We start from the raw sequence: 15,635 nt of genomic DNA on the forward strand, positions 1-15,635 counted from the left end.
GAAGAGGCGAATTGGCGTCCTCGTATCGATGCAGTGGATCGTGTTCTCAAATCTTGGCGTTCTCTTTCCTTGTCCTCTCGCGGCAAGGCCCTGGTGATCAAGGCTCTTGTCCTCGCTCGGGTCTGGTGTGTAGCATCCCTCATCCACATGCCGGTCTGGGTGGGGAGAGAGCTGTCTTGTTTAGTTTTTTCCTTTTTCTGTTCCGGCAAGCGGAAGCTTGTGGCCCGCTCTGCCGTGATCCAGCCTCCCCTCTTTGGTGGTTTCTCTCTGGTAGATGTTCGTTACAAAGTGTGGGCTCTCCTTGGTCAGTGGGTGAGGAGGTTAGCCTCCTCCCCATCTGACTGGTATACCTTCTTTTCTTTTTGGTGTCATTCTCCTTTTGGTGTACCCCCTCTGGTTGTGTTTTCTCATCCCTTCTCTTTTGATCCCAGGGTCTTGCTGCACTTTCATCATTCCCTGGTTCTGGCTTGGCATGGTCTCAATGGGTCTTTTTCCGTGTCCAAAAACAGCCTTGTCTTCGGTTCTTCCTGTCCGCTTGTTTGTACCCCTGTTACTGACATGTCCACAAAATCTTGCTACCTCTACTTGCTATTTGAGAACATGGTCCAGCCGCACTGCATCAACAAATTTAGTTTTACTTTTCCCTGTCTGGATTGGTCAGCCACGTGGCGCTCCCTGACCTTCTTCGATCTTGATTGCCCGGTTATCGATCTAACTGGAAAATCACTAATGGCGCCTTGTACACCGCCCAGCATCTGGTTTTTTTCGGGTTGTCAGTCCCCCTCCCCTTTTTCTGTGGCGCTCCAGTGGAGTCCCTGGAACATCTGTTTTTCTACTGTCCTCTTGCGCATAGTGTTCTTTCCTGGCTCCAGTCTCTTATGTTCTGTTTTTCCCCTATGTGTCCTGTCCTCTTCGTCCGTCACGTTCTCTTCGGCTTCAACTCCGACGAGTTGGTTGCCACCCCTTGTATCTTTGTGTACCTCCTAAACTTGTCCAAATTCTGTATCTGGCAACCCCGAAATGATTTCCGCTTCCATAACATCCATCCTGGCGCTGTGGCGGTTATGGCCAACATTAAATCCCGCCTTAAGTTTTTCCTCCCGCTACTCTTTAAGCACTTCCAGTCTGATAGGCGTCAGCGTTACTTCCTCCATCAGTGGGGCGCCCATGGTACTGTAGTTTCCGTTGTGGATAGTTCCTTAGTCTTCTCCTTTTGATTAACCATCATCGTCTTTGTGCCCCCCCCCCCTTGTTTCAATTTTTTGTGTGTCTCTCCTTGGCTGGCTAGGAGCTATTATTAACTGTTCTGTTTTTGTTTTATGGGCCACCCCTTGGCTGGCTAAGGGTTATGATTATCCCTTTGTTTTTTGGCTATTATTGTCTTTCTTTTATTATTATCATGTAAGTGAGCTTTATTTTTAGTGCGGGTGTGTCAATTTTTGTGAGGTGGGGTTCGATTCCCCAGCGAAGTTGGTGTCTGGTGACCCTCAGTTTGTGGTGGACCCAACCTTAAGGCTCTGCACTCCCGTCTTGGGTTGGATCGGACAGTTTGGTCGGCAGGCATTGCACTGCCCTCACGGGAGCCTGGCCGTCCACCTCAAATATAAAAAAAAAACACTTCCTAAGGTGATCAATTAAGGCAGAAGAGTTTTATTGACTCCATCGCAGTTTTATTTTATGTGACACTTTGTCTTGCTTACCAGATTAATGCTTCAACAAGAATTTTTTCTGAGCATTTCCAACCATCAGAAAGGGCAAAGTCTTTGAGTGGGAAGTACTACTTGAAGATAGGGGCAGTTTCTAATGTTTTTTCATGGAGTGATGATCGTAAACCACGAAGAAAGTCTGCAAAGAAACACGTAATCCAAGAAGTTGAGCAATCACAGACTGTTGATCGAAATACACAATACAACAGGTAACACGAATAATTAATTTCATATAATATCCTGCAGATGTAGTAAAGGTGTGTTTGTCAATTTTTAGGTGATGATATCGAGGTAAAAACATCTGACAGTGAGACACAAGACCAACATCTTGAAACAGCTACTACAGCAAGTGGTTACACGCCAACTGTCAACAACCACGGCTACATTTACTCCGGACTACCACAGCGTTCCACAGAAGAAATGCTTGAATCTGCACAAGAAAGAATCCGTTTGCTGGAGAAAATACTGGAAAAAAAGAGTTTGCATATGAGGTTACATGCAAAGCCTGATGCAGATATCAGACACTTCACAGGCGTCGCATCCTTTACATTACTACTGGCGGTGTTCAAAACGCTTAAGCCTTTAGCCGAGAAAATGTACACTTGGTAGCAAATACAAAGACAAAGAAAGATTAAGAAGAGAATGAGCACTGATAATTTTAGAAACGCAATGAAAAACTGTAAGCTTACTTTATTTGAACAACAATATTTTGTTTATTTATGTTTAAACTGCGTCAATTCTTACTCAATAAGAACCCACCAGAAGATTTTGATTTATCTGTCTCAAGTGTTAGCCATATTTTTATTTCCTGGACAAACTATTTATATTTAGTTTTGGGTTCTATGTCTATATGGCCATCTCGAGCAGCAATAGACAAGCATATGCGACCTTTCTTTAAGGACATTTATCCAAAATGCAGAGAAATAATTGATGAATCTGAAATTAAAGTTCAGTCTCCTTCAGTCTTCCTTCGCCATTTCGCCATTTTCTCGCATATTGTTTACCACGCAATGCCTCGTTTTGGTGCAAAAATTATATGATGTAATGTCAATATGGCGGGCCGTGATGAAAGCGAATTGGCCGATATTTGAAGACTTCGGCTGACACCCCTACCATAAAATGGCCACCTTTCAAAAGGCAAGAAAGCTCCATAGAAAGCCTATTTGACATCAATAACCAAGAATCAACAGAATTCAATCACAGGAGCATTGTTGTTCCAGAAACTATTATGAAGTTTGCTCAGATGTGGTTTCGGAAAGTATTCTTAAAGCTGCTATTGGTAATGATGAAATTGTAACGACGTTCTCGAGATATAACTGCAACAAGTCACTCAGTGTTTCCGACCTGACGCTGCTACCGAATATACCAGCTGGTCTTACCATGTACCATGCACACGATATTGAGAATGAGGTAGATGAGTGACCCATATATCGCAGAACACATTCGTTCCCTGTCCAGAAATCTTGCAGGATTTAATCTAACAGCTGCTAAAGTGGCAAGAGATGGAGACTGCACTTTTCGAAGCGTAGCTCGAACGTTACGTCCTATCTGTAACCCAGAACAGTCTGAGATATTAAATCATCTGAAGTCCGTTGGTCTTTGTAAATCTGAAGATGAGGACACAATTACCATGCGTCAGTTGTTTGTGGAAGAAATAATGAAATATGACGAGGAACCTCTAGCTTTCTTTCCAAATCAAGACCGAGAGGCATTTGTTGAAAGGGGGTAGGAATTCAGGAGACAAGGAATGTCTGATACAGCTATTGAAAACCTTGTGATGAGAGTATGTGAGCAGTTTCTGCGAGTACCTATCATGGTGATCACGTCTCTCAATTCTGTGCCGTATCTTCCTTTCCTTCCCAGCAACCCACTGTCCAGCAAACCCATTTTCCTGGCCTATCATTATTACGGAGCTGGTCATTACGATGCCACAAAACTAGTGGGTAAACATAAGCTAGCAGCAAAAATATAGATATGCAGGCTTTCTTAAAAACCAACTACATCGAGAAAGTAACATTAAGAACATTAAAAAAGAGTGTGTCTGATATTTATTTCGTATATTTAATTTATTTCAATAATTGTTTTCAACTTTAATGGATAATGGCTGGGTGACCAGAAATATACAGTCACCGATACCTTTAAAAACCTTTTTTCAAACCTGTGTTTGAAGGGCGACGAAAACAATAAATCTAAAACGACTAAAAACGAAAGTAAAACATGCTAAATTAACTCATTTTTAACTCTTAGTTTTTTTATTTTCATATGTATTGTTATCCACTGCATAGGTGACGAGGAGGAAGTTGAATAATAATAGTAATAATAATCTCATATTTATATTGCACAAATTAATATGTGGATATGATCAAATGCGCATCACAACACTTTTCGGGGGACTTTTGCCGGACTGCATCAGCAGTTTACAAACAATCAAAGAAAACTTATTTGAAGATGCCCCCTCCCCCCCCAATTCCCAGTAAACAGGCCACACCACATCACAGTAATCTCATGAGTGGGTTCTTTAACATCCCCTGCCTAGCCAAATTAACTAATTAAATAGATCAGGAGACGTGCCCTCAAGTGCTCTGAATGTCAACGAAGAAGAAAATAAAGAATGTTGTTGTGGCAAAAGAATCGAGTCAAGGGACAAGTTCGCATGTACCAGCAAAAATGGAAAGTCTCACTGTCGTTGTTTAAAGAGAGGTCGATTCTGTAACCACAATCTATGCCGGTGTCGCTCTTCTGGAAATGTCACAGAAAGAAAGGTCGCAGAAAATAAGACAAGGTCGTGTAGGTGCGGTAAAGGCAAAAAAAGGAAGGATGCTGAAAAAGTTGCATATCAAGATGTAAATGGAAAAAGATGAACCAAATGCCCCTGGTTTGCAGCTGGTTTAGGATGCAAAGGTTGCAAGTGCTATAATTACCAGAACAGCTTTGGGATAACCACAGTCTCGACCCCAGTAAAAGAGAAAGGCCAGCAAGGAAAAAGAAAATCCATGCTCTCGACCCCACCTTCCATTAAAAGACATCGAGGAACTCAATATTTAAGAAAAAACACTGCAGAAAATATTGAAAAGGGATGGAGTCAGCTTGAGAGCTGTGTACTAGATATGATGAAGTCAATTATTTTTTCTTCAAACTTAAGAAAACATTTGCATATTGTTATAGAAAATGCTTCTATGAAACATAAAGCCTTCGATTTAAGCAAAAAATACCTTGCATAAATTAGCGGAAAGCTTGAATACAAGAAAAGACAAACGGAGGCTTTATGGCGGCTGACGAGTGGAAAATGAGTAAAATATCAATAACACGAGTTTAACTAAGATTTTATCTTCTTTTTCATGAATTGCTGCAAAATTGCTCAGCACAGGACAAGCAATTCAAGAAATGAACAATAAGTGTTGTAGATCCATTATTAGGGAACTTAAGATATGAGGACGAAATGAGACGATGACAATGACCGGAACTTGGATTTGCACAGATGCACGTGCTGCGCATTTCTCTGTTTGTGACTTCGTCGTCCACAGTTCGTCAACGACGAAATTTGTAGGAGAAAGCAGTTCTGGGGAAAACGCAAGTAAAACGTACGTCCTTGAAGCTCTTTTTAGGGGATTTTAACTGATTTTTCGAAGCTGTGTGTCTGGAAGAGTCATATGTCGAATAGATCGTTTTTATGTCAAATAGATCGTTTCAGATTGAAGTTTTTGCTCATTCTACAGGCGCATTTGATAAGCAGTGTTTACATGGCTACCTCGTGCTTGGCAGAAGAATCCGAGAAAACGTAAGGTACTGAGACAGCCGTGTATTTCGAGAAACTTTTCTGAGAAAATTTTGCACCAAATTGGCACCTATTTCTTTGATTGGTTAATATTCCTAGGGAATAACTTAATTAGCCCCAGGACTCCACGCCATTACCGGCTTGTCATTGACTGACGCGTCAGTGTAATATGATCATTTTGTTTCGCTCGTTCGGTCGTTCGAGTTGTTTTTTTCACCCTCCCCCCCTCCCTTGGGGTCTCCTCGGGCCCCGGAGGCCTCTCGTTTTTCATTAAAGATGCCCAAATAGATTCTCTGTCTCGTTTGTTTGTGTGTTGCGAGAGGGGTGTGGCAGGGGATAATTTTTTTTATTGCATTCAGATCGACAAACAAGTACTTTCAGTGGACGACAGACCATGATGTTACCATGTGCAGGGAAGTGCTCATGAACATCATTAAGGAAAATAAAGGTCTTTCGAAGACTGAAAGTCGTAAAGAAGAACAAATTCTTTGTCATCAATGAAACCATCGTCATAGCTTATTATAAGCAAATTGCGTAAGTCTTTGAACACAATAGCCAAACAAAATTTATAATGACTTAAGATGCCATCATCTTCAAGCAAGATCATCCACTTAACTTTCAAATTTTCCCTCTGAAAACCAAAACGTAGTCGTTGTCATCCCTTCGTCGTCATTTATTAAGTTCCCTCTTCCACTTCATCATTGGTCAATGTTGCTAAGGAGTCACGTGAGATATGCGCGCGAAACAAGAGAGGTCAATTGCAAGCGAACCTTTGGAGTAGCTGCACGGTAAAATTTTTTTATGGCGAATTCAACCAATCTTGAAGATCCCGTTGAAGGAACTGAGCTTAATTCCACTGAGGCAGTCGCAGACTCCCTTCTAGAGGAATCTGCACTCGAAAATAGCGACTCGCTATTGACTGTACTCACGAATTTGAACCAAAACATGGATCGCATGGCGGGTTCATTGTCCGCCATGTCGCTCTGGGAATTTAGACTCTTTAAAGGGGAAAAACGAAGAAGTCTAGAGTTGCTGTCAGTATTATAGAGGAAACTAGCAGTGAAAGCGATGATGCAGACGTTCACGAGCTTCTTGTAACCACCGCGGAGAATGACTTTGAAGGCGCCAAAATGTCGTCCGCCAACTCGCAGGTGGCCGCAAATCAAATATACAAATATATGGCCGAGAACCAGTTATTTCCAGCGATGCAGTCAGCATACTGCAAATACTATTCCACTGAAACTGCCTTACTAAAAGTCTCAAATGACATCCTAAGAGCTGTAGATCAAAATCAAGAAGTAGTACTTGTCTTGCTAGACCTTTCTGCTGCATTTGACACGACCGTCTACAACATTAATTACCATAAAGTCGTAGTAGTAGCAAGTATGATAAATATTGTAAGATTAAACACACAACTTTTTTGAGAGACACGTTTCGGCCTGCTTATGCCATTTTCAATCAATGAGTAACAGAACGTGAGTAGTTATAGAACAGACAAGTAGATGAATAAAATATTTACAGTATGATACAAAACAAAGGCGGGTACTAATTACAACGTGACACCAAGCATCAAAGGTGTGAACTAAAACGCCAGAAAAGTGTTATAATGCTGTAATTGTTTGTTAAGTTCAGGTTTGATCTTATTTATATAAAAAGCTTCTTTGAGTTTTAAATCAATTGAGTTGTTAGCAGAATCCAGAATACTAAAGCAAGAAAGGTAGTATATGTTCTTACAACAAGGAGATGTGTTGAAATGCTTAAAAATATACGAGTTTTTATCGCTTTCCGTTTACTCCTTTATCCTAGTAGAGAAGTGGAGACTAGTTTCGCCAATATAACGGCGAAAAAAAACATAAAAAGACCTACACTGGTCTCCTAACAAATTTCTCTAGTTTTATTCCATCATGCTACAAAATTGGCCTTATCCGAACTCTTATTGACCATATCTACAAAATCAACAACACCTCTTCCGGCCTTGAAATCGATCTTAAGAAACTTTCCGACACTTTAAAACGTAATTCTTTTCCTTCGCATATTATTGAAAGAACTTTCAAGCGGTATCTTAACGGGTCCTCCTCTCAAAATAGCCGGAACATTGATGACAATAGTACACATATAAGAACAAATACTCCCTTTCTTGCTTTAGTATTCTGGATTCTGCTAACAACTGAATTGATTTAAAACTCAAAGAAGCCTTTTATATAAATAAGATCAAACCTGAACTTAACAAACAATTACAGCATTATAACCCTTTTCTAGCATTTTAGTTCACACCTTTGATGTTTGGTGTCACATTGTAATTAGTACCCGCTTTTGTATTGCATCATACTGTAAATATTTTATTCATCTACTTGTCTGTTATATAATTACTCGCGTTCTGTTACTCATTGATTGAAGAAGGCGTAAGCATGCGGAGACATGTCTCTCAAAAAAGTTGTCTATCTCTCACAACATATTACTTGAAAGAATGGAGAAATGTTTCGGATTTCGAGGTATCGAACTAAAATTGTTCAAATTATATCTACAACATCGTGTTCAGTCAGTGAAGATCAAACACTCCATTTCTAAGCCTCGACATATCTACGGCGTACCCCAGCGATCAGTACTTGGTCCACTACTCTTTCTGATGTATACCTCACCTAAAGAAGACATTGTTGCTGAACAGGGTCTAAACTGTATGATATATGCTGATGATTCCCAACTTTACGTAAAGATAAACTCCTGGCAATGATAAACTATTTGTTCCAACAACAGTAGCAAAAAGATATCAAAAAGGTGAACAAATGAAAAAAGGTATGGATATAAAACTTTCTAAAACAAACATCAGAAACCAAGTTGGAGGCAGCCTTTTAACATCAATTCTCAGTTTGGGAAGAACTCTTTTACCAACTATTGGAAAGACATTAGGTTTGTCTGCTCTTAGTGGATTGGCTAGTGAAGGAGCTTCTCAAGTGGTTAAAGTGATATCTGGAAGAGGTGTTCAAACAGGTGGTTTTCTAGTTCCGCAGAATAAAATAAATCAACTCATTCAATACAGACATTCATTAATTGAAAAACAGAAAAGAGATATTTTAGGTGCTTTACAAACAGGCCAAGGTGTTCATATCAAACCAACAAAGTATCAAATGGGATCAGGAATTGGTACTATTCTTGCTTCAATTGGTATTCCAATGGCTATTGATTTGGTAAAGAATTTAATTTCTGGTAAAGGAGCACCACAAATGGGAGGACCACCACTAAAAGGTGGTAAAGGAGCTTGTTTTGACGAGACAAAATTGTGTTTTAAACGAAAAAAAACGAATCCACAATGACAGAAAAACTCATAAGTCCAACATCTGCGAGCGCTTAACAAAAAATAAAAATGACCCTCTTTTTATCACGACCTATCTGAATATATTTAGTAAAATTAAAGAAAAAGCATGTAGCATTGTTCGGCCTTCCCAGCGGACAGCGCCACGCCAATCAACAGGCGTTCGTCGGAACAGAGCACCACAATCAGGTGCTTACATGCCTAAAATACCTCCTCCATTTATTGGAAGTTGGCCAAATAGTCAAGTTGGCAGAGGTAAAAAAGAAACAACCAAAAAAAGAACAAAAAAAGGCCAAGGATTGCTTCTAGGACCCTAACAGTCCATTCAATTCAATTCCAATAGTCGGAGCAATTCTGTAAAAACACAATTTCAAAAAACAATTCCTATGACAAACTTCGATCTTCTTGAATGGTGTAAATATCTAAAAATTCCAATAAATAATGTTTTAAGTAGAGACCAAAAAAGTACCACACAATCAGAAACAAGCTCTTTTCATCTACAATCTACACCCATCATACATGCCTGGATCACATTGGGTAACAACTTTCGTTAAGATAATGTCATCAATTATTTCGATTCATTTGGAATGCCACCATTTCAAGAAATAGTTAATCATGCAAAAAAATAAGAACCTTACTCTTCTTCATTAAGATAATCACATTCAAAATTTAATGACAACTACTTGTTTTTATTTCTGTTTGTACTTCTTGAACGAAATGAAAAAAGGTAAATCATATCAAGATCTTTTTGAAGTGTTTGATATAAACGTCACAATTAAAAACGAAATTTGCATTGAAAACTATTTCAGAAGATTGATACAATTCATATATATGAAGACTTATTGTGTACATATCCTATAGTACCTGCTTATGCTTCAACTATTTGCAAAGTTCAAGGACAGAACTTAGGGAAGGAAATATTATGGTTAGATTCACCTTTTGTACCAGAAGGTGCAGCCTATGTGGCAATTTCTCGTCTTAGAAAGCTTGATGATTTACTTTTTCTTACAAAGCCTAATCCAGAACAATATCATCCGATAGTTCAAAGCAGAGAATAAACATTGAAATTTATTTTTGTCTAGGCATAAATGTATTCTCCAAAGAAAATGCCTAGTTCTCCTGTTTCTGGTCAAAGGGGAGTGAATAATTTTAATCACTTTTCAAGACAGAGATTGATTCCGTATGGACATATACCAGAGGCTACAACAGATAAGACCACGTTTGAAAAGGCCAGTCTCATAAATTGTGAATACTTAGTGAGACCGACGATAGCAATGAGTGAATTTGCTGAAACTGTTCAAGCCAACATGTTTCTTATAGCAAACAGATTGCAGAATTAAAAGGCAGATTCAATCTCTGATGAGGTTATGCATGTTTTTAACACAAAAAACAATCAAACTGTCAGCAACAAGGATGTTCGTTCTGCTCTGAAATATTTTATAGAGGACAGCAGTACTATAGATGAACATTTGATAGTTTAGAACATCTTGGAATGATGATGTATACTATTGCAAGTCATCAGAAACAAGTAAGGGCTCTTGTAAGAGATCCAAAGGGTTAGTTACAAATGTGAAAATCTAACTGCTGCAGAAGATTTTAAGTCTGCACCTTCTGTAACCACTAAAAGATTGGTGGGCTAAAGAACTAGTTACAGAAGAAACTAAAGTGCTAGTTGCTATATCATCTTCAGGAAAGAGCTAACTAGAAGAGCTAGGTAGTAGCTCAAGTTCTGGTGATGAATCTGCCACTAAGTCTGATACATCTTCAGCAGTTGCAAAAAGAGAAAATCAGATTCCAAGTGTACTGATATTGAGGATGCAGGAACTTCTGAATTTATGGAAGATGAGGTTCCGCCAAATCAAAATCTAAGAAATCCAAGAAGTCCAAACGGAAGCATCTAAAGTAAAATCTTGTGCTTGTTTGGCAGCAGGTTAAACGCTTTCCTGATTTATCAGTTGAGAGGTACGTTACCAGCTGGTACTTAATTTGTCTATTTCTTGTAAACAGATGTCAGTGCATGATAATGAAGACTGCGATAAAGAGTTAGTAAAAAAGGCTGAGGATATGAATATTGATTGTGACATAGAAAGTATTTCAAGTTCGATATTACACGACATTCCTGAAGCTGTCACTCACACATCTTCAGTGCCTACTTTTCAAAGTAGCAGATGAAAAGTACCAAAATGAAGCTGATAACTTGGCAGAACAAAGAAAGAGAATGGAAGAAGAACAACAAGAAAAAGAAAGGAAAAGAATTAAAGAAATGAAAAAGAAAGAGAAGGAACTAGAAGAAGAAAGGAAGAAGAAGATAGAAGGAAGAGGAAAAAGAAAAAGAAAGAAGATAGAGAAAAAGAGAAGAATCTGAAGAAAAGGAAAGAAGTTATAGAAGAATGAGGTATGAAGATGATCAAAGAAGAAATGATCAACAAGCGAATAAAGACAAGCGAAAAAAGAGTGAGTCCAATAATATGTTAGCTCTAACTGGTCATAGATATTATTATTGTTCTATCTATTGTTATTTATAGTTCGATGCTACAATTGCGGAAATATAGGAGGCAAAAAGAAGGAATACTTCAATAACAGAAAGAGGATGCCTGTTAAAGGAGGATACTCCTTTGTTTTAAATGGAGGTACAATGCAAGTTCATATTCATGACAAGGATAACAAGTTTGTTTAAAATAAAAAAGAGAAGGAAAAAATCTAACAAAAAAATATTGAAACAACAAAAAAGAAAAACTATACAACGTTGCGTTACATGCGTTAATATTTTGTATATGTTGATTTTTTATATTATATATCTTAAAGATAATTTGATATTTCTACTCGTTTTGTTTACTATGTTGCATTTTAAACTAAATCGACCAACTGTTGCATTTAAATATCTTTAGATGCCAGCCACAATGGGCTCATTTGGTCAATGAGCTATACCCCTAACATAATGACTTATGACGAAATGAAACATTTTCATCATACCTTGTTGTGCGTAGATAATACCGATTTTACCGGGGGGAATGGGAAACCATAAACTTCATTTTCAAAGCATTCAAAACCTTTCAAATATCAAGTTTAAACTGTAACAATAGTCAAAGAAGATTATAAGACATTATTGAGTAAGTTATAACATTAATATTATTTAGATTAATACTAGCTACAAGGTTATTCAAAGGTTAAGTATATCTTAAAGTTCTATTCCGAAAAAACGCGGTGCACTATGTCAAAGTAAGCAAAGATGCCATCGCGTTACTGAATATGCTATTGCATTACTGCTTTTGTATAAATGATTATTCCGAAAAAATAAAATGATGCACGTCTAATTTTTCGACTGCATATTAGTATTTTAACCCGTCTTACTTCTCATAATGAAATTTTTCGTCTTTCTTCAAATTCCAAAAATTTTATAATCAAAATACCATGAAGCCTTATTTTAGTACATGCGAAAACGTCACAACATGAAAATATTCTAATCTTTATTGCGCAAAGTGTTTTCAATGGCTTTTAGCCCTCACAGCGTAGTGGTTAGAACCAGTCCCGCGCTGCCAGACCCCAAGAAGGCTTCTCCTACCTACAGAACTTGGGCTTTATTGATGAATTGATTCATGGATTGTCGTTGGAAAAGTAGTATATTATGCTAGTAGTAATAAGGATGCTGTTTAAATTTATCCCAAAAATTATGTTTTAAAATTATGCTAGTTTTTTCGCAACGTATGCTTAAAGAGATAAAAACTTTAAATCAGTCCAAAAACCAATAATATATATTTAGGATCAAGAAAGTGTGTGAATTGTTTGAAAAACCATTTCCAAGCAAGGAAAAGCCTTCGTCGCATCGCCATAGTTGTTTGACATCCTGAATAAGTTACTTAAAAACAATGAAGATAATGCGACTGGTGATGTTCAGCTTTTATGTAAACTGTGGAGTGAAGAATCCGCCTCTTACCACTTCGCCACAGAAGCGACTCGAGAAATTGAATCAAACACGGCCTTCTTCCTTCTTGGATAAACCCAGATTCAAAACGCAGCTCTGCTGATTTTTAGAATGGACAAAGGTCATGCCTTCTGGGTCGCTTCCCCATTTCTGTTCCTAACGCACGAAAACCTACTCCGGAACAAGAAGAAGCCAAAGAATATTTCAAACGCCTCCAACTCAAAGACTTTCAGCCAGTCTTTGCATCCTTGCATGCCGTGCACAAAGACATCACCAGATCACACAGACTGAATACCGCTGCTGTCGAATTGCACAAGTGCCTCAAGACTGATCACGTCAACGCTATCAACGCCGCCATTGAGAAAAGAGAAGTGCCTCCAAAGTCTAAAGGCACTGACCTTGTAACAAAAGTGGCTGTGACATTCATTGCCATAGATTATTTCATCGCTTCATTGTTGAATGAGGAACCAGCGAAGAATCCACCCGCGCAAATAACGGAAGCATGCTATAAGAAGGCTGTGCAGTATGTGGAATACCTGCCTGCACAAATGGAGATGTTCGCTAACTTCATAAAGGAAATTGTAGAGACCTCAAAGGGGAAAGCGCGTGCTCAACCGACAGAGCTTGACATAACAGCAGCTATTCTCCGCTTCCCAGGGCGACTCGTCACCTACCAAGCTTTCAAAAAATTTCATCTTTCAAACCGGCAGTCTAAATCCCACAGGGATCAACGAACGCTTTTCATTCCACTAATTTATTCATGTTTTTCTCGTTGCCATGCTCCCACCAATAACGTAGCTCCATTTTCTGCCTTTGAAAGCACACACAACCCACAATTCCTCTATTCGCTCCGACGAAGGGCTAACGCTCGAAACATCAGTTTTTGTAATCATTACGGTGGCCAATTTACCATTTCAACTTTGTTGATATATCCAAATTATTTCAAAAAATTTGCTTCGAGATGTATTAGATCGGAGCAAACACAAGAATGCCACCAGTGTACCCAAAAGCTGCAACACTGTGGCTATGTTGTAGAATTAAGAATTCTCTTATTACAGAAAACATTGAGACAGCGCTAATTGCAGGTCACATTACAGACACGGAACTCGTCTGAACGTTATGGATCATTACTTGTATACCAACGTAAGAACGAGAACTTTAGTTATTAAGAAATACATTTTAACGAGACAATGTTTGTTCATTTCTTGAATTAATTATAGTTACAACTCTAGTATTCCACTTTTCAATTACTGGTTTAGTTCTAAATAGATGTTATACTGTTAGACCTAAACCTTCCTCGTTCATATTAATGCTAACACCATCCGGCAAGTCTCTAATCCACCCTCTTATATATTTACAACTGTCTTAAGGCACTCAAACCACTGCCGAGCCGGTAAGCAACGGAGCCACCCTCTTATACATTTACCACGTTCTTACTGCACAAAAACCAATTTTGAGTCGGCGAGCAGCAGAGCCACTGTCTTATATATTTACCATGTACTTAAGGCACTGACACCACCGCCGAGCCGGCGGGCCACCGAGCAACTCTCTTATATATTTAACACCTTCTTACCGCACTAAAACCACTGCCGAGCCGGCAAGCCACCTAGCCACTCTCTTATCTATTTACCACGTTCTTAAGGCACTAGAACGACTGCTGAGCTGGCAAGCCACTTGAGAGAGACAGGCCTTTAAAAGTGGCCCTGTATTCTGTAGTTGCTCCCCGAAACGCAAGCAGGCATCATACTCGAATACCGAGGGATTGCAAACGACTTCTACTCTTGCGATTGATCAAATTACAATAGCCAGTTTGGTTTCAAATGGTTATTGTTTCTATCATGTTCTTAGAGAAGGTAGAGGTGGAGCTGATGGCTGTTTCTATGAAATATTTTACCTATTACAGATCTTTCAAAGCCATAGGAATACATATGAAGGTGCTTTCAGTTGACCTAGTGGAAATGTCAATGCGAAAAAAGCAGTACATTTCTTAGGTTATGCAACTCTGGAGAAAATGCGTGAGAATAATGTACACAATCTAGTCAAGAAGTGATTAAGTAACCCTTGTCAACAGTTCTTTATGCATTACTTTAATCATAACAAGGGTGTTTTGCCCAGAACTGCTGAGCAGTGGTAAACTGACTCCCGTCTATAAAGTTAGAATGTACAAAAAAGGCCTTTTTTAACATGCTTGTTTAATTTTTAATCAGATTTAGTTTAAGATTCTTATGATTTTTCTTGTCGTTTAATTTTCAAGTCCTCTCTATAACATTTCATAGCTATTTTTAGTTTTACTTAATTATCACTATTTCTATTCAATTTAGTTTATCATATAGGTAGGGCCTCTATAATTAGCAGTTTTTTATCTTGTACAAAAAGTGAAGGAGTTATCCTATCAAAATAAAGGTTTCTATCTATCAATCTATCTGTCCCAAAGCATTGAGTTATACAATTCAAAACTATTAAGAATACTGGATTTCCACACACCATGCACTCTCAACTCACAAAGTAACAGTTTGTCTAGCTCTACCATGGTACTCTAATGATTAAGAAGACAAGAAGACAAATGGAGGGACATTAGAGGAAAAGTCATCTACTCCAGCGAGGTTCAATGAACAGTGATGCATCTTTTGTGGTCATTAAGAGCTAGTTATCATTCCCAAATTGTCAATGAGAATCAATTTGAGCAGCAGAAGCTTTTTTGAATTTTTGACAGGTTGCTGCATGTGCAATCTGATATATTGTGTCCTCACCACAGCACTTCATCTGAATTAGCCAATTGCTTTGTAGACTTTTCTGTCGACAAGACTAACATGATTCATCATAGCTGTGATGAACAATGTCCTTGAGCCTCTAGCGTCTACGAAGATACACCAGTGTGCCCCTGCAGTCCCAATCATTTTGCTGATGTGCCTATTGATGAGC

The sequence above is a fragment of the Stylophora pistillata genome, chromosome 9 (genome assembly GCF_964205215.1).
Source record: "Stylophora pistillata chromosome 9, jaStyPist1.2, whole genome shotgun sequence".
Lineage (NCBI taxonomy): Eukaryota > Metazoa > Cnidaria > Anthozoa > Scleractinia > Pocilloporidae > Stylophora > Stylophora pistillata.